Raw genomic sequence first — 27,585 nt, 5'->3', positions numbered from 1 at the left:
CTGTAAAAGAAAAACCCAACTGCCGTGACATTGCAAACCACAATGCCGTGACTCGGATTCGAACTGAGGTTGCTGCGGCCACAACGCAGAGTACTAACCACTATACGATTACGGAGAGCTACTTGGGCTCAACAACATACAGTGACATGGAGAATTTATAATTCGGAACACTCAGGAAACTCCTGTGATAGGCTGAATGTGTTCATTGCTTCCTCATTCCTTATACTAATGCTTTGTCTCCTCAGTGGTTGATAGGCTGAAACCGTTTCCTGGCCGCCTGCTTGTGAACTGCCAGGAGTCAAAGATCACACATACACTTGTGGGCCTGTGATGGGACACCAATGCAGAGAAACACACCTGGCGCAGATCTTCTATTCTGTCTATTAGACCTGCATCTCCCCTGTACCTCCTCAGCCATCTGTATGTGAAGCAAGAAAGAGTTAAGGAGCGGTCCATCTACACTTTTATAGGGAGGATGCTGCCGTGAGCTCCTCCCAGCTAATCACACAAACAGCAGTAAAGCAAGATAACTACACAGTTAGGGGGGACTGCATGGTTAGGTTTTTGAGGAATTATTGAAACTAACCTCAGTGACCCATGATCAGAGCTGTGGCTAATGACTGCGTGCCCAATTATGATGAAGCAAGCACCATGGCTCGTAGGGGCCCCACAACACGCTTTTCTTAGCTCATTGAATTAAAGTATAAACCTCTGCCATGTATGAGTGGTAAAGGCTTGTTAATTTGGTTGCTTTTCCAATTCACGTCTGACAACAAGATGAAGGAACATTGGGGCATCAGAAGCTTTGGAAAGTAGCCACCAACCTCAAAGAAAGAAAGAGAGAAAGAGGGAAAAGGCAGTATGAGGTGTGGAGAAAACAGCAGCAGGTACAAGGAGCTCAAATGAGATTAATGGCGCCTAAATAGAGCACATAAAGGAACAGTTACAAATCTAAGAAAAGGGAAAGAAAGACTAGGAAAAAAACACGGAAAGAGCCTGTAGATAAAATTCTCTTCCTGGGACAGCAGGCTAAGAGAAATTACACAGGGAGCAGTTAAGTTTGTAACACGGGGAGAATAGAAAAGAAAATGCAGTTTTATGAAGTGTGTTTGCCTAATCCAGCAAGCACTTTTGTTTTATTTTTCTATTTGCTTCTTTTATTGGTAAAGTAAGTTTCAAGTGCATGAATGGTATGACTGAGAGAGCCAGGGTATAATAATTTGAAGTGTTTGCACCAGCGCTAATGTAGGACGAGAGTTATAGCAAAGATATGAAAGGGGTAGCGATAATAAATATGTGAAAGGGCAATAGTGACACCAAAATAAGCCACCTATTTATAAAACTGACATGGAAGAAATTCTAAAGGTTAACTTCTGAAATTGTAGCCGATGTTAAAAAGTTTCTCGTTGTTGGCAGGGTTCGAACCAGCGCGGGGAGACACCAATGGATTTCTAGTCCACCGCCTTAACCACTCGGCCACAACAACTGACTGTAAGTTTTGTGCAAATAATCTGTATGAAAGTTTTCAAGGTGTCCCACAGTAAATTCCTGATATTCTGCAATGCACTTTTTAAAAAGAATGTTTTTTTCAGCAGGTACATTCTCTCCTAAAAACAAAAATTGAATGAGTATATCTCTAGTTTGGAAAAGGATAGGCTTTCATGCATACTCTCATGTGGCACTCAAGTTTTTGGGACCCTATTGCACTCTGTTTTCGTGCTGCTTTTAGTCTATGGCCCATATTACAGAAGTCTACCATCTTTGAGTATTTGAGGCTCCTTTGGAAGTGCTTTATCTTTTTTACTTGAAGAGCTATATAATAAAGGGGTCAGGGAAAGATTGCATTTATCCAAGATAAAAGAAGGCACACTTGTCTCACCAAATGCCGTAGAGAAACCTGATGTTTTACTCATGTTATCCTTAGTTTGTTTTTGTTAGATCTTGCATTCTTAAGGTGGCCTCAACCCTACCTTATTGCTTTTCACCTACGCATTTTGCTGTATCTTTTTGTTGGCCTTAGGACTCTGATCACTTTATCGCTACTAATCAGTGCTGAAGTGCACGTGCTTCTTTCCTAATCATGTGTGTAATTGGAGTACACCTGACTGACAGATTTAATTGACTTGAAAGCCCCTTGTAAAGTGGTATACCATATACCCAGGGACTGATTGTGCCGCCCAAAGAAGTAGCATTTCAAACCTGTCTCAAGCCTGCTACTGCAGTGCCTGTGCTGCAGTGTACTGCCACTTCGACTTGCCATTTAAAACTACTTGCCAAGCCTTAAACTCCAATTTTATTACATATAATTAACCCCTAAGGTAGGCCCTAGGTAGTCCTAGGGGCATCATGATATGTAAGTAAAAGGTAAGACATGTACTGTGGTAGTTTGCATGTCCTGGTAGTACCAAACGGTCTATTACATTTTTCACTACAGTGAGGTCTGCCCCTCTCATAGGTTAGCATTGGGTATTCCCTCATACTTTTTGGGGGGTAATTCCATATCAGAGAGGAGAAGCTTTATTTATTTATTGATAAATCCTATTTACTGGCGAGGTTGGATTTAACTTTACTATTGTATAAATGCCATTTTTAGAGAGTGAGCATTTCTCTGCACTTACTGCTCTATTTGCCTGAAAACCTGTCTCCAATTGACGTCTGGATTGGGCTGCGAGACAGCTACATTTGTGCATTCCCTCTAGACTGCCACAACACAGGTCACTCAACTGCAACTGCATTCTGATTGGCATGGGGGAGAGCTCCATTCCCCCCACCGCAAATAGGTTCAAGAACGATAATTTATGTCAGTAGGTACAATACAGCTACATCTTATAATCATGTGTGTTTAAATAATTTGTCGTTAGATCGTTTAAATATTTTAAAGGATCTGTTTTTAATAGACATTTTACAAAAACAACTGGTACATTTGGTAATTCTGTAAAAGAAAAACCCAACTGCCGTGACATTGCCAACCACAATGCCGTGACTCGGATTCGAACCGAGGTTGCTGCGGCCACAACGCAGAGTACTAACCACTATACGATCACGGCGAGCTACTTGGGCTCAATAACATACAGTGACATGGAGAATTTATAATTCGGAACACTCAGGGAACTCCTGTGATAGGCTGAATGTGTTCATTGCTTCCTCATTCCTTATACAAAGGCTTTGTCTCCTCAGTGGTTGATATGCTGAAACCGTTTCCTGGCCGCCTGCTTGTGAACTGCCAGAAGTCAAAGATCACACATACACTTGTGGGCCTGTGATGGGACACCAATGCAGAGAAACACACCTGGCGCAGATCTTCTATTCTGTCTAGTAGACCTGCATCTCCCCTGTACCTCCTCAAGCCATCTGTATGTGAAGCAAGAAAGAGTTAAGGAGCGGTCCATCTACACTTTTATAGGGAGGATGCTGCCGTGAGCTCCTCCCAGCTAATCACACAAACAGCAGTAAAGCAAGATAACTACACAGTTAGGGGGGACTGCATGGTTAGGTTTTTGAGGAATTATTGAAACTGACCTCAGTGACCCATGATCAGAGCTGTGGCTAATGACTGCGTGCCCAATTATGATGAAGCAAGCACCATGGCTCGTAGGGGCCCCACAACACGCTTTTCTTAGCTCATTGAATTAAAGTATAAACCTCTGCCATGTATGAGTGGTAAAGGCTTGTTAATTTGGTTGCTTTTCCAATTCACGTCTGACAACAAGATGAAGGAACATTGGGGCATCAGAAGCTTTGGAAAGTAGCCACCAACCTCAAAGAAAGAGAGAAAGAGGGAAAAGGCAGTATGAGGTGTGGAGAAAACAGCAGCAGGTACAAGGAGCTCAAATGAGATTAATGGCGCCTAAATAGAGCACATAAAGGAACAGTTACAAATCTAAGAAAAGGGAAAGAAAGACTAGGAAAAAAACACGGAAAGAGCCTGTAGATAAAATTCTCTTCCTGGGACAGCAGGCTAAGAGATATTACACAGGGAGCAGTTAAGTTTGTAACACGGGGAGAATAGAAAAGAAAATGCAGTTTTATGAAGTGTGTTTGCCTAATCCAGCAAGCACTTTTGTTTTATTTTTCTATTTGCTTCTTTTATTGGTAAAGTAAGTTTCAAGTGCATGAATGGTATGACTGAGAGAGCCAGGGTATAATAATTTGAAGTGTTTGCACCAGCGCTAATGTAGGACGAGAGTTATAGCAAAGATATGAAAGGGGTAGCGATAATAAATATGTGAAAGGGCAATAGTGACACCAAAATAAGCCACCTATTTATAAAACTGACATGGAAGAAATTCTAAAGGTTAACTTCTGAAATTGTAGCCGATGTTAAAAAGTTTCTCGTTGTTGGCAGGGTTCGAACCAGCGCGGGGAGACACCAATGGATTTCTAGTCCACCGCCTTAACCACTCGGCCACAACAACTGACTGTAAGTTTTGTGCAAATAATCTGTATGAAAGTTTTCAAGGTGTCCCACAGTAAATTCCTGATATTCTGCAATGCACTTTTTAAAAAGAATGTTTTTTTCAGCAGGCACATTCTCTCCTAAAAACAAAAATTGCATGAGTATATCTCTAGTTTGGAAAAGGATAGGCTTTCATGCATACTCTCATGTGGCACTCAAGTTTTTGGGACCCTATTGCACTCTGTTTTCGTGCTGCTTTTAGTCTATGGCCCATATTACAGAAGTCTACCATCTTTGAGTATTTGAGGCTCCTTTGGAAGTGCTTTATCTTTTTTACTTGAAGAGCTATATAATAAAGGGGTCAGGGAAAGATTGCATTTATCCAAGATAAAAGAAGGCACACTTGTCTCACCAAATGCCGTAGAGAAACCTGATGTTTTACTCATGTTATCCTTAGTTTGTTTTTGTTAGATCTTGCATTCTTAAGGTGGCCTCAACCCTACCTTATTGCTTTTCACCTACGCATTTTGCTGTATCTTTTTGTTGGCCTTAGGACTCTGATCACTTTATCGCTACTAATCAGTGCTGAAGTGCACGTGCTTCTTTCCTAATCATGTGTGTAATTGGAGTATACCTGACTGACAGATTTAATTGACTTGAAAGCCCCTTGTAAAGTGGTATACCATATACCCAGGGACTGATTGTGCCGCCCAAAGAAGTAGCATTTCAAACCTGTCTCAAGCCTGCTACTGCAGTGCCTGTGCTGCAGTGTACTGCCACTTCGACTTGCCATTTAAAACTACTTGCCAAGCCTTAAACTCCAATTTTATTACATATAATTAACCCCTAAAGTAGGCCCTAGGTAGTCCTAGGGGCATCATGCTATGTAAGTAAAAGGTAAGACATGTACTGTGGTAGTTTGCATGTCCTGGTAGTACCAAACAGTCTATTACATTTTTCACTACAGTGAGGTCTACCCCTCTCATAGGTTAGCATTGGGTATTCCCTCATACTTTTTGGGGGGTAATTCCATATCAGAGAGGAGAAGCTTTATTTATTTATTGATAAATCCTATTTACTGGCGAGGTTGGATTTAACTTTACTATTGTATAAATGCCATTTTTAGAGAGTGAGCATTTCTCTGCACTTACTGCTCTATTTGCCTGAAAACCTGTCTCCAATTGACGTCTGGATTGGGCTGCGAGACAGCTACATTTGTGCATTCCCTCTAGACTGCCACAACACAGGTCACTCAACTGCAACTGCATTCTGATTGGCATGGGGGAGACCTCCATTCCCCCCACCGCAAATAGGTTCAAGAACGATAATTTATGTCAGTAGGTACAATACAGCTACATCTTATAATCATGTGTGTTTAAATAATTTGTCGTTAGATCGTTTAAATATTTTAAAGGATCTGTTTTTAATAGACATTTTACAAAAACAACTGGTACATTTGGTAATTCTGTAAAAGAAAAACCCAACTGCCGTGACATTGCCAACCACAATGCCGTGACTCGGATTCGAACCGAGGTTGCTGCGGCCACAACGCAGAGTACTAACCACTATACGATCACGGCGAGCTACTTGGGCTCAATAACATACAGTGACATGGAGAATTTATCATTCGGAACACTCAGGGAACTCCTGTGATAGGCTGAATGTGTTCATTGCTTCCTCATTCCTTATACAAAGGCTTTGTCTCCTCAGTGGTTGATATGCTGAAACCGTTTCCTGGCCGCCTGCTTGTGAACTGCCAGAAGTCAAAGATCACACATACACTTGTGGGCCTGTGATGGGACACCAATGCAGAGAAACACACCTGGCGCAGATCTTCTATTCTGTCTAGTAGACCTGCATCTCCCCTGTACCTCCTCAAGCCATCTGTATGTGAAGCAAGAAAGAGTTAAGGAGCGGTCCATCTACACTTTTATAGGGAGGATGCTGCCGTGAGCTCCTCCCAGCTAATCACACAAACAGCAGTAAAGCAAGATAACTACACAGTTAGGGGGGACTGCATGGTTAGGTTTTTGAGGAATTATTGAAACTGACCTCAGTGACCCATGATCAGAGCTGTGGCTAATGACTGCGTGCCCAATTATGATGAAGCAAGCACCATGGCTCGTAGGGGCCCCACAACACGCTTTTCTTAGCTCATTGAATTAAAGTATAAACCTCTGCCATGTATGAGTGGTAAAGGCTTGTTAATTTGGTTGCTTTTCCAATTCACGTCTGACAACAAGATGAAGGAACATTGGGGCATCAGAAGCTTTGGAAAGTAGCCACCAACCTCAAAGAAAGAGAGAAAGAGGGAAAAGGCAGTATGAGGTGTGGAGAAAACAGCAGCAGGTACAAGGAGCTCAAATGAGATTAATGGCGCCTAAATAGAGCACATAAAGGAACAGTTACAAATCTAAGAAAAGGGAAAGAAAGACTAGGAAAAAAACACGGAAAGAGCCTGTAGATAAAATTCTCTTCCTGGGACAGCAGGCTAAGAGAAATTACACAGGGAGCAGTTAAGTTTGTAACACGGGGAGAATAGAAAAGAAAATGCAGTTTTATGAAGTGTGTTTGCCTAATCCAGCAAGCACTTTTGTTTTATTTTTCTATTTGCTTCTTTTATTGGTAAAGTAAGTTTCAAGTGCATGAATGGTATGACTGAGAGAGCCAGGGTATAATAATTTGAAGTGTTTGCACCAGCGCTAATGTAGGACGAGAGTTATAGCAAAGATATGAAAGGGGTAGCGATAATAAATATGTGAAAGGGCAATAGTGACACCAAAATAAGCCACCTATTTATAAAACTGACATGGAAGAAATTCTAAAGGTTAACTTCTGAAATTGTAGCCGATGTTAAAATGTTTCTAGTTGTTGGCAGGATTCGAAGCTGCGCGGGGAGACCCCAATGGATTTCTAGTCCATCGCCTTAACCACTCGGCCACAACAACTGACTGTAAGTTTTGTGCAAATAATCTGTATGAAAGTTTTCAAGGTGTCCCACAGCAAATTCCTGGTATTCTGCAATGCACTTTTTAAAAATAATGTTTTTTTCAGCAGGCACATTCTCTCCTAAAAACAAAAATTGCATGAGTATATCTCTAGTTTAGAACAGGATAGGCTTTCATGCATACTCTCATGTTGCACTCAAGTTTTTGGGACCCTATTGCACTCTGTTTTCGTGCTGCTTTTAGTCTATGGCCCATATTACAGAAGTCTACCATCTTTGAGTATTTGAGGCTCCTTTGTAAGTGCTTTATCTTTTTTACTTGAAGAGCTATATAATAAAGGGGTCAGGGAAAGATTGCATTTATGGAAGATAAAAGAAGGCACACTTGTCTCACCAAATGCCGTAGAGAAACCTGATGTTTTACTCATGTTATCCTTAGTTTGTTTTTGTTAGACCTTGCATTCTTAAGGTGGCCTCAACCCTACCTTATTGCTTTTCACCTACGCATTTTGCTGTATCTTTTTGTTGGCCTTAGGACTCTGATCACTTTATCGCTACTAATCAGTGCTGAAGTGCACGTGCTTCTTTCCTAATCATGTGTGTAATTGGAGTACACCTGACTGACAGATTTAATTGACTTGAAAGCCCCTTGTAAAGTGGTATACCATATACCAAGGGACTGATTGTGCTGCCCAAAGAAGTAGCATTTCAAACCTGTCTCAAGCCTGCTACTGCAGTGCCTGTGCTGCAGTGTACTGCCACTTCGACTTGCCATTTAAAACTACTTGCCAAGCCTTAAACTCCAATTTTATTACATATAATTAACCCCTAAAGTAGGCCCTAGGTAGTCCTAGGGGCATCATGCTATGTAAGTAAAAGGTAAGACATGTACTGTGGTAGTTTGCATGTCCTGGTAGTACCAAACAGTCTATTACATTTTTCACTACAGTGAGGTCTACCCCTCTCATAGGTTAGCATTGGGTATTCCCTCATACTTTTTGGGGGGTAATTCCATATCAGAGAGGAGAAGCTTTATTTATTTATTGATAAATCCTATTTACTGGCGAGGTTGGATTTAACTTTACTATTGTATAAATGCCATTTTTAGAGAGTGAGCATTTCTCTGCACTTACTGCTCTATTTGCCTGAAAACCTGTCTCCAATTGACGTCTGGATTGGGCTGCGAGACAGCTACATTTGTGCATTCCCTCTAGACTGCCACAACACAGGTCACTCAACTGCAACTGCATTCTGATTGGCATGGGGGAGAGCTCCATTCCCCCCACCGCAAATAGGTTCAAGAACGATAATTTATGTCAGTAGGTACAATACAGCTACATCTTATAATCATGTGTGTTTAAATAATTTGTCGTTAGATCGTTTAAATATTTTAAAGGATCTGTTTTTAATAGACATTTTACAAAAACAACTGGTACATTTGGTAATTCTGTAAAAGAAAAACCCAACTGCCGTGACATTGCCAACCACAATGCCGTGACTCGGATTCGAACCGAGGTTGCTGCGGCCACAACGCAGAGTACTAACCACTATACGATCACGGCGAGCTACTTGGGCTCAATAACATACAGTGACATGGAGAATTTATCATTCGGAACACTCAGGGAACTCCTGTGATAGGCTGAATGTGTTCATTGCTTCCTCATTCCTTATACAAAGGCTTTGTCTCCTCAGTGGTTGATATGCTGAAACCGTTTCCTGGCCGCCTGCTTGTGAACTGCCAGAAGTCAAAGATCACACATACACTTGTGGGCCTGTGATGGGACACCAATGCAGAGAAACACACCTGGCGCAGATCTTCTATTCTGTCTAGTAGACCTGCATCTCCCCTGTACCTCCTCAAGCCATCTGTATGTGAAGCAAGAAAGAGTTAAGGAGCGGTCCATCTACACTTTTATAGGGAGGATGCTGCCGTGAGCTCCTCCCAGCTAATCACACAAACAGCAGTAAAGCAAGATAACTACACAGTTAGGGGGGACTGCATGGTTAGGTTTTTGAGGAATTATTGAAACTGACCTCAGTGACCCATGATCAGAGCTGTGGCTAATGACTGCGTGCCCAATTATGATGAAGCAAGCACCATGGCTCGTAGGGGCCCCACAACACGCTTTTCTTAGCTCATTGAATTAAAGTATAAACCTCTGCCATGTATGAGTGGTAAAGGCTTGTTAATTTGGTTGCTTTTCCAATTCACGTCTGACAACAAGATGAAGGAACATTGGGGCATCAGAAGCTTTGGAAAGTAGCCACCAACCTCAAAGAAAGAGAGAAAGAGGGAAAAGGCAGTATGAGGTGTGGAGAAAACAGCAGCAGGTACAAGGAGCTCAAATGAGATTAATGGCGCCTAAATAGAGCACATAAAGGAACAGTTACAAATCTAAGAAAAGGGAAAGAAAGACTAGGAAAAAAACACGGAAAGAGCCTGTAGATAAAATTCTCTTCCTGGGACAGCAGGCTAAGAGAAATTACACAGGGAGCAGTTAAGTTTGTAACACGGGGAGAATAGAAAAGAAAATGCAGTTTTATGAAGTGTGTTTGCCTAATCCAGCAAGCACTTTTGTTTTATTTTTCTATTTGCTTCTTTTATTGGTAAAGTAAGTTTCAAGTGCATGAATGGTATGACTGAGAGAGCCAGGGTATAATAATTTGAAGTGTTTGCACCAGCGCTAATGTAGGACGAGAGTTATAGCAAAGATATGAAAGGGGTAGCGATAATAAATATGTGAAAGGGCAATAGTGACACCAAAATAAGCCACCTATTTATAAAACTGACATGGAAGAAATTCTAAAGGTTAACTTCTGAAATTGTAGCCGATGTTAAAATGTTTCTAGTTGTTGGCAGGATTCAAAACTGCGCGGGGAGACCCCAATGGATTTCTAGTCCATCGCCTTAACCACTCGGCCACAACAACTGACTGTAAGTTTTGTGCAAATAATCTGTATGAAAGTTTTCAAGGTGTCCCACAGCAAATTCCTGGTATTCTGCAATGCACTTTTTAAAAATAATGTTTTTTTCAGCAGGCACATTCTCTCCTAAAAACAAAAATTGCATGAGTATATCTCTAGTTTAGAACAGGATAGGCTTTCATGCATACTCTCATGTTGCACTCAAGTTTTTGGGACCCTATTGCACTCTGTTTTCGTGCTGCTTTTAGTCTATGGCCCATATTACAGAAGTCTACCATCTTTGAGTATTTGAGGCTCCTTTGTAAGTGCTTTATCTTTTTTACTTGAAGAGCTATATAATAAAGGGGTCAGGGAAAGATTGCATTTATGGAAGATAAAAGAAGGCACACTTGTCTCACCAAATGCCGTAGAGAAACCTGATGTTTTACTCATGTTATCCTTAGTTTGTTTTTGTTAGACCTTGCATTCTTAAGGTGGCCTCAACCCTACCTTATTGCTTTTCACCTACGCATTTTGCTGTATCTTTTTGTTGGCCTTAGGACTCTGATCACTTTATCGCTACTAATCAGTGCTGAAGTGCACGTGCTTCTTTCCTAATCATGTGTGTAATTGGAGTACACCTGACTGACAGATTTAATTGACTTGAAAGCCCCTTGTAAAGTGGTATACCATATACCAAGGGACTGATTGTGCTGCCCAAAGAAGTAGCATTTCAAACCTGTCTCAAGCCTGCTACTGCAGTGCCTGTGCTGCAGTGTACTGCCACTTCGACTTGCCATTTAAAACTACTTGCCAAGCCTTAAACTCCAATTTTATTACATATAATTAACCCCTAAGGTAGGCCCTAGGTAGTCCTAGGGGCATCATGCTATTTAAGTAAAAGGTAAGACATGTACTGTGGTAGTTTGCATGTCCTGGTAGTACCAAACGGTCTATTACATTTTTCACTACAGTGAGGTCTACCCCTCTCATAGGTTAGCATTGGGTATTCCCTCATACTTTTTGGGGGGTAATTCCATATCAGAGAGGAGAAGCTTTATTTATTTATTGATAAATCCTATTTACTGGTGAGGTTGGATTTAACTTTACTATTGTATAAATGCCATTTTTAGAGAGTGAGCATTTCTCTGCACTTACTGCTCTATTTGCCTGAAAACCTGTCTCCAATTGACGTCTGGATTGGGCTGCGAGACAGCTACATTTGTGCATTCCCTCTAGACTGCCACAACACAGGTCACTCAACTGCAACTGCATTCTGATTGGCATGGGGGAGAGCTCCATTCCCCCCACCGCAAATAGGTTCAAGAACGATAATTTATGTCAGTAGGTACAATACAGCTACATCTTATAATCATGTGTGTTTAAATAATTTGTCGTTAGATCGTTTAAATATTTTAAAGGATCTGTTTTTAATAGACATTTTACAAAAACAACTGGTACATTTGGTAATTCTGTAAAAGAAAAACCCAACTGCCGTGACATTGCCAACCACAATGCCGTGACTCGGATTCGAACCGAGGTTGCTGCGGCCACAACGCAGAGTACTAACCACTATACGATCACGGCGAGCTACTTGGGCTCAATAACATACAGTGACATGGAGAATTTATCATTCGGAACACTCAGGGAACTCCTGTGATAGGCTGAATGTGTTCATTGCTTCCTCATTCCTTATACAAAGGCTTTGTCTCCTCAGTGGTTGATATGCTGAAACCGTTTCCTGGCCGCCTGCTTGTGAACTGCCAGAAGTCAAAGATCACACATACACTTGTGGGCCTGTGATGGGACACCAATGCAGAGAAACACACCTGGCGCAGATCTTCTATTCTGTCTAGTAGACCTGCATCTCCCCTGTACCTCCTCAAGCCATCTGTATGTGAAGCAAGAAAGAGTTAAGGAGCGGTCCATCTACACTTTTATAGGGAGGATGCTGCCGTGAGCTCCTCCCAGCTAATCACACAAACAGCAGTAAAGCAAGATAACTACACAGTTAGGGGGGACTGCATGGTTAGGTTTTTGAGGAATTATTGAAACTGACCTCAGTGACCCATGATCAGAGCTGTGGCTAATGACTGCGTGCCCAATTATGATGAAGCAAGCACCATGGCTCGTAGGGGCCCCACAACACGCTTTTCTTAGCTCATTGAATTAAAGTATAAACCTCTGCCATGTATGAGTGGTAAAGGCTTGTTAATTTGGTTGCTTTTCCAATTCACGTCTGACAACAAGATGAAGGAACATTGGGGCATCAGAAGCTTTGGAAAGTAGCCACCAACCTCAAAGAAAGAGAGAAAGAGGGAAAAGGCAGTATGAGGTGTGGAGAAAACAGCAGCAGGTACAAGGAGCTCAAATGAGATTAATGGCGCCTAAATAGAGCACATAAAGGAACAGTTACAAATCTAAGAAAAGGGAAAGAAAGACTAGGAAAAAAACACGGAAAGAGCCTGTAGATAAAATTCTCTTCCTGGGACAGCAGGCTAAGAGAAATTACACAGGGAGCAGTTAAGTTTGTAACACGGGGAGAATAGAAAAGAAAATGCAGTTTTATGAAGTGTGTTTGCCTAATCCAGCAAGCACTTTTGTTTTATTTTTCTATTTGCTTCTTTTATTGGTAAAGTAAGTTTCAAGTGCATGAATGGTATGACTGAGAGAGCCAGGGTATAATAATTTGAAGTGTTTGCACCAGCGCTAATGTAGGACGAGAGTTATAGCAAAGATATGAAAGGGGTAGCGATAATAAATATGTGAAAGGGCAATAGTGACACCAAAATAAGCCACCTATTTATAAAACTGACATGGAAGAAATTCTAAAGGTTAACTTCTGAAATTGTAGCCGATGTTAAAATGTTTCTAGTTGTTGGCAGGATTCGAAGCTGCGCGGGGAGACCCCAATGGATTTCTAGTCCATCGCCTTAACCACTCGGCCACAACAACTGACTGTAAGTTTTGTGCAAATAATCTGTATGAAAGTTTTCAAGGTGTCCCACAGCAAATTCCTGGTATTCTGCAATGCACTTTTTAAAAATAATGTTTTTTTCAGCAGGCACATTCTCTCCTAAAAACAAAAATTGCATGAGTATATCTCTAGTTTAGAACAGGATAGGCTTTCATGCATACTCTCATGTTGCACTCAAGTTTTTGGGACCCTATTGCACTCTGTTTTCGTGCTGCTTTTAGTCTATGGCCCATATTACAGAAGTCTACCATCTTTGAGTATTTGAGGCTCCTTTGTAAGTGCTTTATCTTTTTTACTTGAAGAGCTATATAATAAAGGGGTCAGGGAAAGATTGCATTTATGGAAGATAAAAGAAGGCACACTTGTCTCACCAAATGCCGTAGAGAAACCTGATGTTTTACTCATGTTATCCTTAGTTTGTTTTTGTTAGATCTTGCCTTCTTAAGGTGGCCTCAACCCTACCTTATTGCTTTTCACCTACGCATTTTGCTGTATCTTTTTGTTGGCCTTAGGACTCTGATCACTTTATCGCTACTAATCAGTGCTGAAGTGCACGTGCTTCTTTCCTAATCATGTGTGTAATTGGAGTACACCTGACTGACAGATTTAATTGACTTGAAAGCCCCTTGTAAAGTGGTATACCATATACCAAGGGACTGATTGTGCTGCCCAAAGAAGTAGCATTTCAAACCTGTCTCAAGCCTGCTACTGCAGTGCCTGTGCTGCAGTGTACTGCCACTTCGACTTGCCATTTAAAACTACTTGCCAAGCCTTAAACTCCAATTTTATTACATATAATTAACCCCTAAGGTAGGCCCTAGGTAGTCCTAGGGGCATCATGCTATTTAAGTAAAAGGTAAGACATGTACTGTGGTAGTTTGCATGTCCTGGTAGTACCAAACGGTCTATTACATTTTTCACTACAGTGAGGTCTACCCCTCTCATAGGTTAGCATTGGGTATTCCCTCATACTTTTTGGGGGGTAATTCCATATCAGAGAGGAGAAGCTTTATTTATTTATTGATAAATCCTATTTACTGGTGAGGTTGGATTTAACTTTACTATTGTATAAATGCCATTTTTAGAGAGTGAGCATTTCTCTGCACTTACTGCTCTATTTGCCTGAAAACCTGTCTCCAATTGACGTCTGGATTGGGCTGCGAGACAGCTACATTTGTGCATTCCCTCTAGACTGCCACAACACAGGTCACTCAACTGCAACTGCATTCTGATTGGCATGGGGGAGAGCTCCATTCCCCCCACCGCAAATAGGTTCAAGAACGATAATTTATGTCAGTAGGTACAATACAGCTACATCTTATAATCATGTGTGTTTAAATAATTTGTCGTTAGATCGTTTAAATATTTTAAAGGATCTGTTTTTAATAGACATTTTACAAAAACAACTGGTACATTTGGTAATTCTGTAAAAGAAAAACCCAACTGCCGTGACATTGCCAACCACAATGCCGTGACTCGGATTCGAACCGAGGTTGCTGCGGCCACAACGCAGAGTACCAACCACTATACGATCACGGCGAGCTACTTGGGCTCAATAACATACAGTGACATGGAGAATTTATAATTCGGAACACTCAGGGAACTCCTGTGATAGGCTGAATGTGTTCATTGCTTCCTCATTCCTTATACAAAGGCTTTGTCTCCTCAGTGGTTGATATGCTGAAACCGTTTCCTGGCCGCCTGCTTGTGAACTGCCAGAAGTCAAAGATCACACATACACTTGGGGGCCTGTGATGGGACACCAATGCAGAGAAACACACCTGGCGCAGATCTTCTATTCTGTCTAGTAGACCTGCATTCCCCTGTACCTCCTCAAGCCATCTGTATGTGAAGCAAGAAAGAGTTAACGAGCGGTCCATCTACACTTTTATAAAGAGGACGCTGCTGTGAGCTCCTCCCAGCTAATCACACAAACAGCAGTAAAGCAAGATAACTACACAGTTAGGGGGGACTGCATGGTTAGGTTTTTGAGGAATTATTGAAACTGACCTCAGTGACCCATGATCAGAGCTGTGGCTAATGACTGCGAGCCCAATTATGATGAAGCAAGCACCATGGCTCGTAGGGGCCCCACAACACGCTTTTCTTAGCTCATTGAATTAAAGTATAAACCTCTGCCATGTATGAGTGGTAAAGACTTGTTAATTTGGTTGCTTTTCCAATTCACGTCTGACAACAAGATGAAGGAACATTGGGGCATCAGAAGCTTTGGAAAGTAGCCACCAACCTCAAAGAAAGAGAGAAAGAGGGAAAAGGCAGTATGAGGTGTGGAGAAAACAGCAGCAGGTACAAGGAGCTCAAATGAGATTAATGGCGCCTAAATAGAGCACATAAAGGAACAGTTACAAATCTAAGAAAAGGGAAAGAAAGACTAGGAAAAAAACACGGAAAGAGCCTGTAGATAAAATTCTCTTCCTGGGACAGCAGGCTAAGAGAAATTACACAGGGAGCAGTTAAGTTTGTAACACGGGGAGAATAGAAAAGAAAATGCAGTTTTATGAAGTGTGTTTGCCTAATCCAGCAAGCACTTTTGTTTTATTTTTCTATTTGCTTCTTTTATTGGTAAAGTAAGTTTCAAGTGCATGAATGGTATGACTGAGAGAGCCAGGGTATAATAATTTGAAGTGTTTGCACCAGCGCTAATGTAGGACGAGAGTTATAGCAAAGATATGAAAGGGGTAGCGATAATAAATATGTGAAAGGGCAATAGTGACACCAAAATAAGCCACCTATTTATAAAACTGACATGGAAGAAATTCTAAAGGTTAACTTCTGAAATTGTAGCCGATGTTAAAATGTTTCTCGTTGTTGGCAGGATTCGAAGCTGCGCGGGGAGACCCCAACGGATTTCTAGTCCATCGCCTTAACCACTCGGCCACAACAACTGACTGTAAGTTTTGTGCAAATAATCTGTATGAAAGTTTTCAAGGTGTCCCACAGCAAATTCCTGGTATTCTGCAATGCACTTTTTAAAAATAATGTTTTTTTCAGCAGGCACATTCTCTCCTAAAAACAAAAATTGCATGAGTATATCTCTAGTTTAGAACAGGATAGGCTTTCATGCATACTCTCATGTTGCACTCAAGTTTTTGGGACCCTATTGCACTCTGTTTTCGTGCTGCTTTTAGTCTATGGCCCATATTACAGAAGTCTACCATCTTTGAGTATTTGAGGCTCCTTTGTAAGTGCTTTATCGTTTTTTACTTGAAGAGCTATATAATAAAGGGGTCAGGGAAAGATTGCATTTATGGAAGATAAAAGAAGGCACACTTGTCTCACCAAATGCCGTAGAGAAACCTGATGTTTTACTCATGTTATCCTTAGTTTGTTTTTGTTAGATCTTGCATTCTTAAGGTGGCCTCAACCCTACCTTATTGCTTTTCACCTACGCATTTTGCTGTATCTTTTTGTTGGCCTTAGGACTCTGATCACTTTATCGCTACTAATCAGTGCTGAAGTGCACGTGCTTCTTTCCTAATCATGTGTGTAATTGGAGTACACCTGACTGACAGATTTAATTGACTTGAAAGCCCCTTGTAAAGTGGTATACCATATACCAAGGGACTGATTGTGCTGCCCAAAGAAGTAGCATTTCAAACCTGTCTCAAGCCTGCTACTGCAGTGCCTGTGCTGCAGTGTGCTGCCACTTCGACTTGCCATTTAAAACTACTTGCCAAGCCTTAAACTCCAATTTTATTACATATAATTAACCCCTAAGGTAGGCCCTAGGTAGTCCTAGGGGCATCATGCTATTTAAGTAAAAGGTAAGACATGTACTTTGGTAGTTTGCATGTCCTGGTAGTACCAAACGGTCTATTACATTTTTCACTACAGTGAGGTCTACCCCTCTCATAGGTTAGCATTGGGTATTCCCTCATACTTTTTGGGGGGTAATTCCATATCAGAGAGGAGAAGCTTTATTTATTTATTGATAAATCCTATTTACTGGTGAGGTTGGATTTAACTTTACTATTGTATAAATGCCATTTTTAGAGAGTGAGCATTTCTCTGCACTTACTGCTCTATTTGCCTGAAAACCTGTCTCCAATTGACGTCTGGATTGGGCTGCGAGACAGCTACATTTGTGCATTCCCTCTAGACTGCCACAACACAGGTCACTCAACTGCAACTGCATTCTGATTGGCATGGGGGAGAGCTCCATTCCCCCCACCGCAAATAGGTTGAAGAACGATAATTTATGTCAGTAGGTACAATACAGCTACATCTTATAATCATGTGTGTTTAAATAATTTGTCGTTAGATCGTTTAAATATTTTAAAGGATCTGTTTTTAATAGACATTTTACAAAAACAACTGGTACATTTGGTAATTCTGTAAAAGAAAAACCCAACTGCCGTGACATTGCCAACCACAATGCCGTGACTCGGATTCGAACCGAGGTTGCTGCGGCCACAACGCAGAGTACTAACCACTATACGATCACGGCGAGCTACTTGGGCTCAATAACATACAGTGACATGGAGAATTTATAATTCGGAACACTCAGGGAACTCCTGTGATAGGCTGAATGTGTTCATTGCTTCCTCATTCCTTATACAAAGGCTTTGTCTCCTCAGTGGTTGATATGCTGAAACCGTTTCCTGGCCGCCTGCTTGTGAACTGCCAGAAGTCAAAGATCACACATACACTTGGGGGCCTGTGATGGGACACCAATGCAGAGAAACACACCTGGCGCAGATCTTCTATTCTGTCTAGTAGACCTGCATCTCCCCTGTACCTCCTCAAGCCATCTGTATGTGAAGCAAGAAAGAGTTAACGAGCGGTCCATCTACTCTTTTATAGGGAGGATGCTGCCGTGAGCTCCTCCCAGCTAATCACACAAACAGCAGTAAAGCAAGATAACTACACAGTTAGGGGGGACTGCATGGTTAGGTTTTTGAGGAATTATTGAAACTGACCTCAGTGACCCATGATCAGAGCTGTGGCTAATGACTGCGAGCCCAATTATGATGAAGCAAGCACCATGGCTCGTAGGGGCCCCACAACACGCTTTTCTTAGCTCATTGAATTAAAGTATAAACCTCTGCCATGTATGAGTGGTAAAGGCTTGTTAATTTGGTTGCTTTTCCAATTCACGTCTGACAACAAGATGAAGGAACATTGGGGCATCAGAAGCTTTGGAAAGTAGCCACCAACCTCAAAGAAAGAGAGAAAGAGGGAAAAGGCAGTATGAGGTGTGGAGAAAACAGCAGCAGGTACAAGGAGCTCAAATGAGATTAATGGCGCCTAAATAGAGCACATAAAGGAACAGTTACAAATCTAAGAAAAGGGAAAGAAAGACTAGGAAAAAAACACGGAAAGAGCCTGTAGATAAAATTCTCTTCCTGGGACAGCAGGCTAAGAGAAATTACACAGGGAGCAGTTAAGTTTGTAACACGGGGAGAATAGAAAAGAAAATGCAGTTTTATGAAGTGTGTTTGCCTAATCCAGCAAGCACTTTTGTTTTATTTTTCTATTTGCTTCTTTTATTGGTAAAGTAAGTTTCAAGTGCATGAATGGTATGACTGAGAGAGCCAGGGTATAATAATTTTAAGTGTTTGCACCAGCGCTAATGTAGGACGAGAGTTATAGCAAAGATATGAAAGGGGTAGCGATAATAAATATGTGAAAGGGCAATAGTGACACCAAAATAAGCCACCTATTTATAAAACTGACATGGAAGAAATTCTAAAGATTAACTTCTGAAATTGTAGCCGATGTTAAAAAGTTTCTCATTGTTGGCAGGATTCGAACCTGCGCGGGGAGACCCCAATGGATTTCTAGTCCATCGCCTTAACCACTCGGCCACAACAACTGACTGTAAGTTTTGTGCAAATAATCTGTATGAAAGTTTTCAAGGTGTCCCACAGCAAATTCCTGGTATTCTGCAATGCACTTTTTAAAAAGAATGTTTTTTTCAGCAGGCACATTCTCTCCTAAAAACAAAAATTGCATGAGTATATCTCTAGTTTAGAAAAGGATAGGCTTTCATGCATACTCTCATGTGGCACTCAAGTTTTTGGGACCCTATTGCACTCTGTTTTCGTGCTGCTTTTAGTCTATGGCCCATATTACAGAAGTCTACCATCTTTGAGTATTTGAGGCTCCTTTGTAAGTGCTTTATCTTTTTTACTTGAAGAGCTATATAATAAAGGGGTCAGGGAAAGATTACATTTATGGAAGATAAAAGAAGGCACACTTGTCTCACCAAATGCCGTAGAGAAACCTGATGTTTTACTCATGTTATCCTTAGCTTGTTTTTGTTAGACCTTGCATTCTTAAGGTTGCCTCAACCCTACCTTATTGCTTTTCACCTACGCATTTTGCTGTCTCTTTTTGTTGGCCTTAGGACTCTGATCACTTTATCGCTACTAATCAATGCTGAAGTGCACGTGCTTCTTTCCTAATCATGTGTGTAATTGGAGTATACCTGACTGACAGATTAAATTGACTTGAAAGCCCCTTGTAAAGTGGTATACCATATACCCAGGGACTGATTGTGCCGCCCAAAGAAGTAGCATTTCAAACCTGTCTCAAGCCTGCTACTGCAGTGCCTGTGCTGCAGTGTACTGCCACTTCGACTTGCCATTTAAAACTACTTGCCAAGCCTTAAACTCCAATTTTATTACATATAATTAACCCCTAAGGTAGGCCCTAGGTAGTCCTAGGGGCATCATGCTATGTAAGTAAAAGGTAAGACATGTACTGTGGTAGTTTGCATGTCCTGGTAGTACCAAACAGTCTATTACATTTTTCACTACAGTGAGGTCTACCCCTCTCATAGGTTAGCATTGGGTATTCCCTTATACTTTTTGGGGGGTAATTCCATATCAGAGAGGAGAAGCTTTATTTATTTATTGATAAATCCTATTTACTGGTGAGGTTGGATTTAACTTTACTATTGTATAAATGCCATTTTTAGAGAGTGAGCATTTCTCTGCACTTACTGCTCTATTTGCCTGAAAACCTGTCTCCAATTGACGTCTGGAACGGGCTGCGAGACAGCTACATTTGTGCATTCCCTCTAGACTGCCACAACACAGGTCACTCAACTGCAACTGCATTCTGATTGGCATGGGGGAGAGCTCCATTCCCCCACCTCAAATAGGTTCAAGAACGATAATTTATGTCAGTAGGTACAATATAGCTACATCTTATAATCATGTGTGTTTAAATAATTTGTCGTTAGATCGTTTAAATATTTTAAAGGATCTGTTTTTAATAGACATTTTACAAAAACAACTGGTACATTTGGTAATTCTGTAAAAGAAAAACCAAACTGCCGTGACATTGCCAACCACAATGCCGTGACTCGGATTCGAACCGAGGTTGCTGCGGCCACAACGCAGAGTACTAACCACTATACTATCACGGCGAGCTACTTGGGCTCAATAACATACAGTGACATGGAGAATTTATAATTCGGAACACTCAGGGAACTCCTGTGATAGGCTGAATGTGTTCATTGCTTCCTCATTCCTTATACAAAGGCTTTGTCTCCTCAGTGGTTGATAGGCTGAAACCGTTTCCTGGCCGCCTGCTTGTGAACTGCCAGAAGTCAAAGATCACACATACACTTGTGGGCCTGTGATGGGACACCAATGCAGAGAAACACACCTGGCGCAGATCTTCTATTCTGTCTATTAGACCTGCATCTCCCCTGTACCTCCTCAAGCCATCTGTATGTGAAGCAAGAAAAAGTTATGGAGTGGTCCATCTACACTTTTATAGGGAGGATGCTGCCGTGAGCTCCTCTCAGCTAATCACACAAACAGCAGTAAAGCAAGATAACTACACAGTTAGGGGGGACTGCATGATTAGGTTTTGAGGAATTATTGAAACTGACCTCAGTGACCCATGATCAGAGCTGTGGCTAATGACTGCGTGCCCAATTATGATGAAGCAAGCACCATGGCTCGTAGGGGCCCCACAACACGCTTTTCTTAGCTCATTGAATTAAATCATAAACCTCTGCCATGTATGAGTGGTAAAGGCTTGTTAATTTGGTTGCTTTTCCAATTCACGTCTGACAACAAGATGAAGGAACATTGGGGCATCAGAAGCTTTGGAAAGTAGCCACCAACCTCAGAGAAAGAGAGAAAGAGGGAAAAGGAAGTATGAGGTGTGGAGAAAACAGCAGCAGGTACAAGGATCTCAAATGAGATTAATGGCGCCTAAATAGAGCACATAAAGGAGCAGTTACAAATCTAAGAAAAGGGAAAGAAAGACTGGGAAAAAAACACGGAAAGAGCCTGTAGATAAAATTCTCTTCCTGGGACAGCAGGCTAAGAGAAATTACACAGGGAGCAGTTAAGCTTGTAACACGGGGAGAATAGAAAAGAAAATGCAGTTTTATGAAGTGTGTTTGCCTAATCCAGCAAGCACTTTTGTTTTATTTTTCTATTTGCTTCTTTTATTGGTAAAGTAAGTTTCAAGTGCATGAATGGTATGACTGAGAGAGCCAGGGTATAATAATTTGAAGTGTTTGCACCAGCGCTAATGTAGGACGAGAGTTATAGCAAAGATATGAAAGGGGTAGCGATAATAAATATGTGAAAGGGCAATAGTGACACCAAAATAAGCCACCTATTTATAAAACTGACATGGAAGAAATTCTAAAGGTTAACTTCTGAAATTGTAGCCGATGTTAAAATGTTTCTCGTTGTTGGCAGGGTTCGAACCAGCGCAGGGAGACACCAATGGATTTCTAGTCCACCGCCTTAACCACTCGGCCACAACAACTGACTGTAAGTTTTGTGCAAATAATCTGTATGAAAGTTTTCAAGGTGTCCCACAGCAAATTCCTGGTATTCTGCAATGCACTTTTTAAAAATAATGTTTTTTTCAGCAGGCACATTCTCTCCTAAAAACAAAAATTGCATGAGTATATCTCTAGTTTAGAACAGGATAGGCTTTCATGCATACTCTCATGTTGCACTCAAGTTTTTGGGACCCTATTGCACTCTGTTTTCGTGCTGCTTTTAGTCTATGGCCCATATTACAGAAGTCTACCATCTTTGAGTATTTGAGGCTCCTTTGGAAGTGCTTTATCTTTTTTACTTGAAGAGCTATATAATAAAGGGGTCAGGGAAAGATTGCATTTATCCAAGATAAAAGAAGGCACACTTGTCTCACCAAATGCCGTAGAGAAACCTGATGTTTTACTCATGTTATCCTTAGTTTGTTTTTGTTAGATCTTGCATTCTTAAGGTGGCCTCAACCCTACCTTATTGCTTTTCACCTACGCATTTTGCTGTATCTTTTTGTTGGCCTTAGGACTCTGATCACTTTATCGCTACTAATCAGTGCTGAAGTGCACGTGCTTCTTTCCTAATCATGTGTGTAATTGGAGTACACCTGACTGACAGATTTAATTGACTTGAAAGCCCCTTGTAAAGTGGTATACCATATACCAAGAGACTGATTGTGCTGCCCAAAGAAGTAGCATTTCAAACCTGTCTCAAGCCTGCTACTGCAGTGCCTGTGCTGCAGTGTACTGCCACTTCGACTTGCCATTTAAAACTACTTGCCAAGCCTTAAACTCCAATTTTATTACATATAATTAACCCCTAAGGTAGGCCCTAGGTAGTCCTAGGGGCATCATGCTATTTAAGTAAAAGGTAAGACATGTACTGTGGTAGTTTGCATGTCCTGGTAGTACCAAACGGTCTATTACATTTTTCACTACAGTGAGGTCTACCCCTCTCATAGGTTAGCATTGGGTATTCCCTCATACTTTTTGGGGGGTAATTCCATATCAGAGAGGAGAAGCTTTATTTATTTATTGATAAATCCTATTTACTGGTGAGGTTGGATTTAACTTTACTATTGTATAAATGCCATTTTTAGAGAGTGAGCATTTCTCTGCACTTACTGCTCTATTTGCCTGAAAACCTGTCTCCAATTGACGTCTGGATTGGGCTGCGAGACAGCTACATTTGTGCATTCCCTCTAGACTGCCACAACACAGGTCACTCAACTGCAACTGCATTCTGATTGGCATGGGGGAGAGCTCCATTCCCCCCACCGCAAATAGGTTCAAGAACGATAATTTATGTCAGTAGGTACAATACAGCTACATCTTATAATCATGTGTGTTTAAATAATTTGTCGTTAGATCGTTTAAATATTTTAAAGGATCTGTTTTTAATAGACATTTTACAAAAACAACTGGTACATTTGGTAATTCTGTAAAAGAAAAACCCAACTGCCGTGACATTGCCAACCACAATGCCGTGACTCGGATCCGAACCGAGGTTGCTGCAGCCACAACGCAGAGTACTAACCACTATACGATCAGGGCGAGCTACTTGGGCTCAATGACATACAGTGACATGGAGAATTTATAATTCGGAACACTCAGGGAACTCCTGTGATAGGCTGAATGTGTTCATTGCTTCCTCATTCCTTATACAAAGGCTTTGTCTCCTCAGTGGTTGATAGGCTGAAACCATTTCCTGGCCGCCTGCTTGTGAACTGCCAGAAGTCAAAGATCACACATACACTTGTGGGCCTGTGATGGGACACCAATGCAGAGAAACACACCTGGCGCAGATCTTCTAGTAGACCTGCATCTCCCCTGTACCTCCTCAAGCCATCTGTATGTGAAGCAAGAAAGAGTTAAGAAGCGGTCCATCTACACTTTTATAGAGAGGATGCTGCCGTGAGCTCCTCCCAGCTAATCAAACAAACAGCAGTAAAGCAAGATAACTACACAGTTAGGGGGGACTGCATGGTTAGGTTTTTGAGGAATTATTGAAACTGACCTCAGTGACCCATGATCCGAGCTGTGGCTAATGACTGCGTGCCTAATTATGATGAAGCTAGCACCATGGCTCGTAGGGGCCCCACAACACGCTTTTCTTAGCTCATTGAATTAAAGTATAAACCTCTGCCATGTATGAGTGGTAAAGGCTTGTTAATTTGGTTGCTTTTCCAATTAATGTCTGACAACAAGATGAAGGAACATTGGGGCATCAGAAGCTTTGGAAAGTAACCACCAACCTCAGAGAAAGAGAGAAAGAGGGAAAAGGCAGTATGAGGTGTGGAGAAAAAACACCAGTCGAAATCACCCTGCAAAAAAGCTCCCTGGTTCAATGATGAACTTAAAAAATCCAAGAAGACATGCCGCACCCTGGAGAAGAATTGGAGAAAAGTACCAACCTCAGACAACATGGCCTCCCTCAAGACCGCCACCCGCAAACACCACCAACTGATCCGATCCGCCAAGAAATCAGCACTTAAGGACCGTCTCGACAACAATTCTCATAACAGCAAGGAACTCTTCAATATCGTCAAAGAATTCACCAACCCTCCCGCAGCATCCAACGACATCACTAACTCCCAAGACCTCTGCGATGCGCTATCCTCCTTCTTCTACAACAAAATTGCCGACATCCACAACAGCTTCAAGAATACTCCCAATGACCAACGCACCCCACCCCCTTCAGATCCCACCCCTCCAACTAACTACCTCAACTCCTGGAACCCAATCACCATTGAAGACACCATTCGCCTCATGAACTCAATCCACTCTGGCTCACCTTCTGACCCCTGCCCCCACTACATCTTCAACAAAGCTGACTCCATCATCGCTCCCCAACTCCGCGATGTCATCAACTGCTCCTTCGACTCCGCCACCTTTCCAAAAATATGGAAACACGCCGAACTCAGCGCCCTTCTGAAAAAACCAACAGCAGACCCCTCAGATCTGAAAAACTACAGACCCATTTCCCTCCTCCCTTTCCCGGCCAAAGTCATCGAGAAAGCCGTCAATAGCCAATTAGCAGCCTTCCTTGAATCCAACAACTCCCTGGATCCCTCACAGAACGGCTTTCGAGCCAAACACAGCACCGAAACCGCCCTCATTGCGGCGACCGACGACATCCGAGCACTCCTGGACAACGGTGAAACAGTGGCCCTCATTCTACTCGACCTCTCCGCCGCCTTTGACACTGTCTGTCACAACACCCTCATACAACGCCTCAACAACATCGGCATACAAGGAAAAGCCTTGGACTGGATCATCTCATTCCTAGCCGGGAGAACACAGAGAGTCCGACTCCCCCCATTCTACTCAGAGCCCACCGAAGTCATCTGCGGCGTACCTCAAGGCTCCTCACTCAGTCCCACCCTCTTCAACGTCTACATGAGTCCCCTCGCCTCCATCGCACGTCAACACAACCTCAACATCATCTCCTACGCCGACGACACCCAGCTAATCCTTTCCCTCACCAAAGACCCCAACACTGCCAAAAACAACCTTCACGAAGGTATGAAAGAAGTAGCCGAATGGATGAAACAGAGCCGCTTAAAACTCAACTCAGACAAGACGGAGGTGCTCATCCTAGGATCCTCCCCCTCAGCTTAGGACGACTCCTGGTGGCCTTCCGCTTTGTGATCTGCGCCCACACCCACAGACCATGCACGTAACCTTGGCTTCATTCTAGACTCCTCCCTCTCAATGTCCAGACAAGTCAACGCCGTATCGTCCTCCTGCTTCAACGTCCTTCGCATTCTCAAAAAGATCTTCCGCTGGATCCCCCTCGAAACAAGAAAGACTGTCACCCATGCACTGGTCACGAGTCGACTGGACTACGGCAACACACTCTACGCCGGAATTACAACAAAATTGCAGAAAAAGCTCCAGCGCATCCAAAACGCATCAGCGAGACTCATATTAGACATCCCGCGCCAAAAGCACATCACCGGTCACTTAAAAAACCTCCACTGGCTTCCCGTCAACAAAAGAATTACTTTCCGCCTTCTTACCCACGCACACAAGGCCCTTTATAATCTAGGACCCGAATGCCTCAACACCCGACTGTCCTTCTACTATCCCACCCGCCAACTAAGATCATCCAATCAAGCCCTCGCCGCAGTCCCGCGCATCCGAAAAACCACCATGGGTGGCAGATCCTTCTCCTTCCTGGCTGCCAAGACCTGGAACTCACTCCCCACCCACCTCCGCCTTACTCAGAATCACATCTCCTTCAGAAAAGAACTGAAAACATGGCTATTCGATAAAAAGTAAACCCCTCCCTCCAGCGCCTTGAGACCCTCTGGGTGAGTAGTGCGCTTTATAAATGCATGAACTTGAACTTGAACTTGAGAAAACAGCAGCAGGTACAAGGAGCTCAAATGAGATTAATGGCGCCTAAATAGAGCACGTAAAGGAACAGTTACAAATCTAAGAAAAGGGAAACAAAGTCTAGGAAAAAAACACGGAAAGAGCCTGTAGATAAAATTCTCTTCCTGGGACAGCAGGCTAAGAGAAATTACACAGGGAGCAGTTAAGCTTGTAACACGGGGAGAATAGAAAAGAAAATGCAGTTTTATGAAGTGTGTTTGCCTAATCCAGCAAGCACTTTTGTTTTATTTTTCTATTTGCTTCTTTTATTGGTAAAGTAAGTTTCAAGTGCATGAATGGTATGACTGAGAGAGCCAGGGTATAATAATTTGAAGTGTTTGCACCAGCGCTAATGTAGGACGAGAATTATAGCAAAGATATGAAAGGGGTAGCGATAATAAATATGTGAAAGGGCAATAGTGATACCAAAATAAGCCACCTATTTATAAAACTGACATGGAAGAAATTCTAAAGGTTAACTTCTGAAATTGTAGCCGATGTTAAAAAGTTTCTCGTTGTTGGCAGGATTCGAACCTGCGTGGTGGGACCCCAATGGATGTCTAGTCCATCGCCTTAACCACTCGGCCACAACAACTGACTGTAAGTTACGTGCAAATAATCTGTATGAAAGTTTTCAAGGTGTCCCACAGCAAATTCCTGAAATTCTGCAATGCACTTTTTAAAAATAATGTTTTTTTCAGCAGGCACATTCTCTCCTAAAAACAAAAATAAGGCTACATCTTATAATCATGTGTGTTTAAATAATTTGTCGTTAGATCGTTTAAATATTTTAAAGGATCTGTTTTTAATAGACATTTTACAAAAACAACTGGTACATTTGGTAATTCTGTAAAAGAAAAACCCAACTGCCGTGACATTGCCAACCACAATGCCGTGACTCGGATTCGAACCGAGGTTGCTGCGGCCACAACGCAGAGTACTAACCACTATACGATCACGGCAAGCTACTTGGGCTCAATAACATACAGTGACATGGAGAATTTATAATTCGAAACACTCAGGGAACTCCTGTGATAGGCTGAATGTGTTCATTGCTTCCTCATTCCTTATACAAAGGCTTTGTCTCCTCAGTGGTTGATAGGCTGAAACCATTTCCTGGCCGCCTGCTTGTGAACTGCCAGAAGTCAAAGATCACACATACACTTGTGGGCCTGTGATGGGACACCAATGCAGAGAAACACACCTGGCGC

The 27,585-nt window shown here is 42.1% G+C and overlaps 16 non-coding genes across 16 annotated transcripts; all 16 read right to left on the bottom strand.

Annotated features, from left to right (window-relative positions):
- Positions 1-1,404: 1,404 nt before the first annotated feature.
- TRNAS-AGA (transfer RNA serine (anticodon AGA)) lies at positions 1,405-1,486 on the bottom strand. The gene has a single exon. It is a non-coding gene; the product is annotated as a tRNA-Ser (tRNA).
- Positions 1,487-2,975: 1,489 nt separating this feature from the next.
- Positions 2,976-3,047, bottom strand: TRNAH-GUG (transfer RNA histidin (anticodon GUG)). Its single transcript has one exon. It is a non-coding gene; the product is annotated as a tRNA-His (tRNA).
- Positions 3,048-4,333: 1,286 nt separating this feature from the next.
- On the bottom strand, positions 4,334-4,415 carry TRNAS-AGA (transfer RNA serine (anticodon AGA)). Its single transcript has one exon. It is a non-coding gene; the product is annotated as a tRNA-Ser (tRNA).
- Positions 4,416-5,904: 1,489 nt separating this feature from the next.
- TRNAH-GUG (transfer RNA histidin (anticodon GUG)) lies at positions 5,905-5,976 on the bottom strand. The gene has a single exon. It is a non-coding gene; the product is annotated as a tRNA-His (tRNA).
- A 1,286-nt stretch (positions 5,977-7,262) lies between these two features.
- Positions 7,263-7,344, bottom strand: TRNAS-AGA (transfer RNA serine (anticodon AGA)). Its single transcript has one exon. It is a non-coding gene; the product is annotated as a tRNA-Ser (tRNA).
- Positions 7,345-8,833: 1,489 nt separating this feature from the next.
- On the bottom strand, positions 8,834-8,905 carry TRNAH-GUG (transfer RNA histidin (anticodon GUG)). The gene has a single exon. It is a non-coding gene; the product is annotated as a tRNA-His (tRNA).
- Positions 8,906-10,191: 1,286 nt separating this feature from the next.
- On the bottom strand, positions 10,192-10,273 carry TRNAS-AGA (transfer RNA serine (anticodon AGA)). The gene has a single exon. It is a non-coding gene; the product is annotated as a tRNA-Ser (tRNA).
- Positions 10,274-11,762: 1,489 nt separating this feature from the next.
- Positions 11,763-11,834, bottom strand: TRNAH-GUG (transfer RNA histidin (anticodon GUG)). Its single transcript has one exon. It is a non-coding gene; the product is annotated as a tRNA-His (tRNA).
- Positions 11,835-13,120: 1,286 nt separating this feature from the next.
- TRNAS-AGA (transfer RNA serine (anticodon AGA)) lies at positions 13,121-13,202 on the bottom strand. The gene has a single exon. It is a non-coding gene; the product is annotated as a tRNA-Ser (tRNA).
- A 2,846-nt stretch (positions 13,203-16,048) lies between these two features.
- TRNAS-AGA (transfer RNA serine (anticodon AGA)) lies at positions 16,049-16,130 on the bottom strand. The gene has a single exon. It is a non-coding gene; the product is annotated as a tRNA-Ser (tRNA).
- Positions 16,131-17,620: 1,490 nt separating this feature from the next.
- TRNAH-GUG (transfer RNA histidin (anticodon GUG)) lies at positions 17,621-17,692 on the bottom strand. Its single transcript has one exon. It is a non-coding gene; the product is annotated as a tRNA-His (tRNA).
- Positions 17,693-18,978: 1,286 nt separating this feature from the next.
- TRNAS-AGA (transfer RNA serine (anticodon AGA)) lies at positions 18,979-19,060 on the bottom strand. The gene has a single exon. It is a non-coding gene; the product is annotated as a tRNA-Ser (tRNA).
- A 1,488-nt stretch (positions 19,061-20,548) lies between these two features.
- TRNAH-GUG (transfer RNA histidin (anticodon GUG)) lies at positions 20,549-20,620 on the bottom strand. Its single transcript has one exon. It is a non-coding gene; the product is annotated as a tRNA-His (tRNA).
- A 1,285-nt stretch (positions 20,621-21,905) lies between these two features.
- Positions 21,906-21,987, bottom strand: TRNAS-AGA (transfer RNA serine (anticodon AGA)). Its single transcript has one exon. It is a non-coding gene; the product is annotated as a tRNA-Ser (tRNA).
- A 4,900-nt stretch (positions 21,988-26,887) lies between these two features.
- On the bottom strand, positions 26,888-26,969 carry TRNAS-AGA (transfer RNA serine (anticodon AGA)). Its single transcript has one exon. It is a non-coding gene; the product is annotated as a tRNA-Ser (tRNA).
- A 295-nt stretch (positions 26,970-27,264) lies between these two features.
- TRNAH-GUG (transfer RNA histidin (anticodon GUG)) lies at positions 27,265-27,336 on the bottom strand. The gene has a single exon. It is a non-coding gene; the product is annotated as a tRNA-His (tRNA).
- Between the last annotated feature and the right edge of the window lie 249 nt (positions 27,337-27,585).

Source organism: Lissotriton helveticus, chromosome 12, assembly GCF_964261635.1.
Source record: "Lissotriton helveticus chromosome 12, aLisHel1.1, whole genome shotgun sequence".
NCBI classification, from domain to species: domain Eukaryota; kingdom Metazoa; phylum Chordata; class Amphibia; order Caudata; family Salamandridae; genus Lissotriton; species Lissotriton helveticus.
Note: the sequence above shows the minus strand (reverse complement) of the source record. Positions and strands in the feature narration are given on the sequence as shown.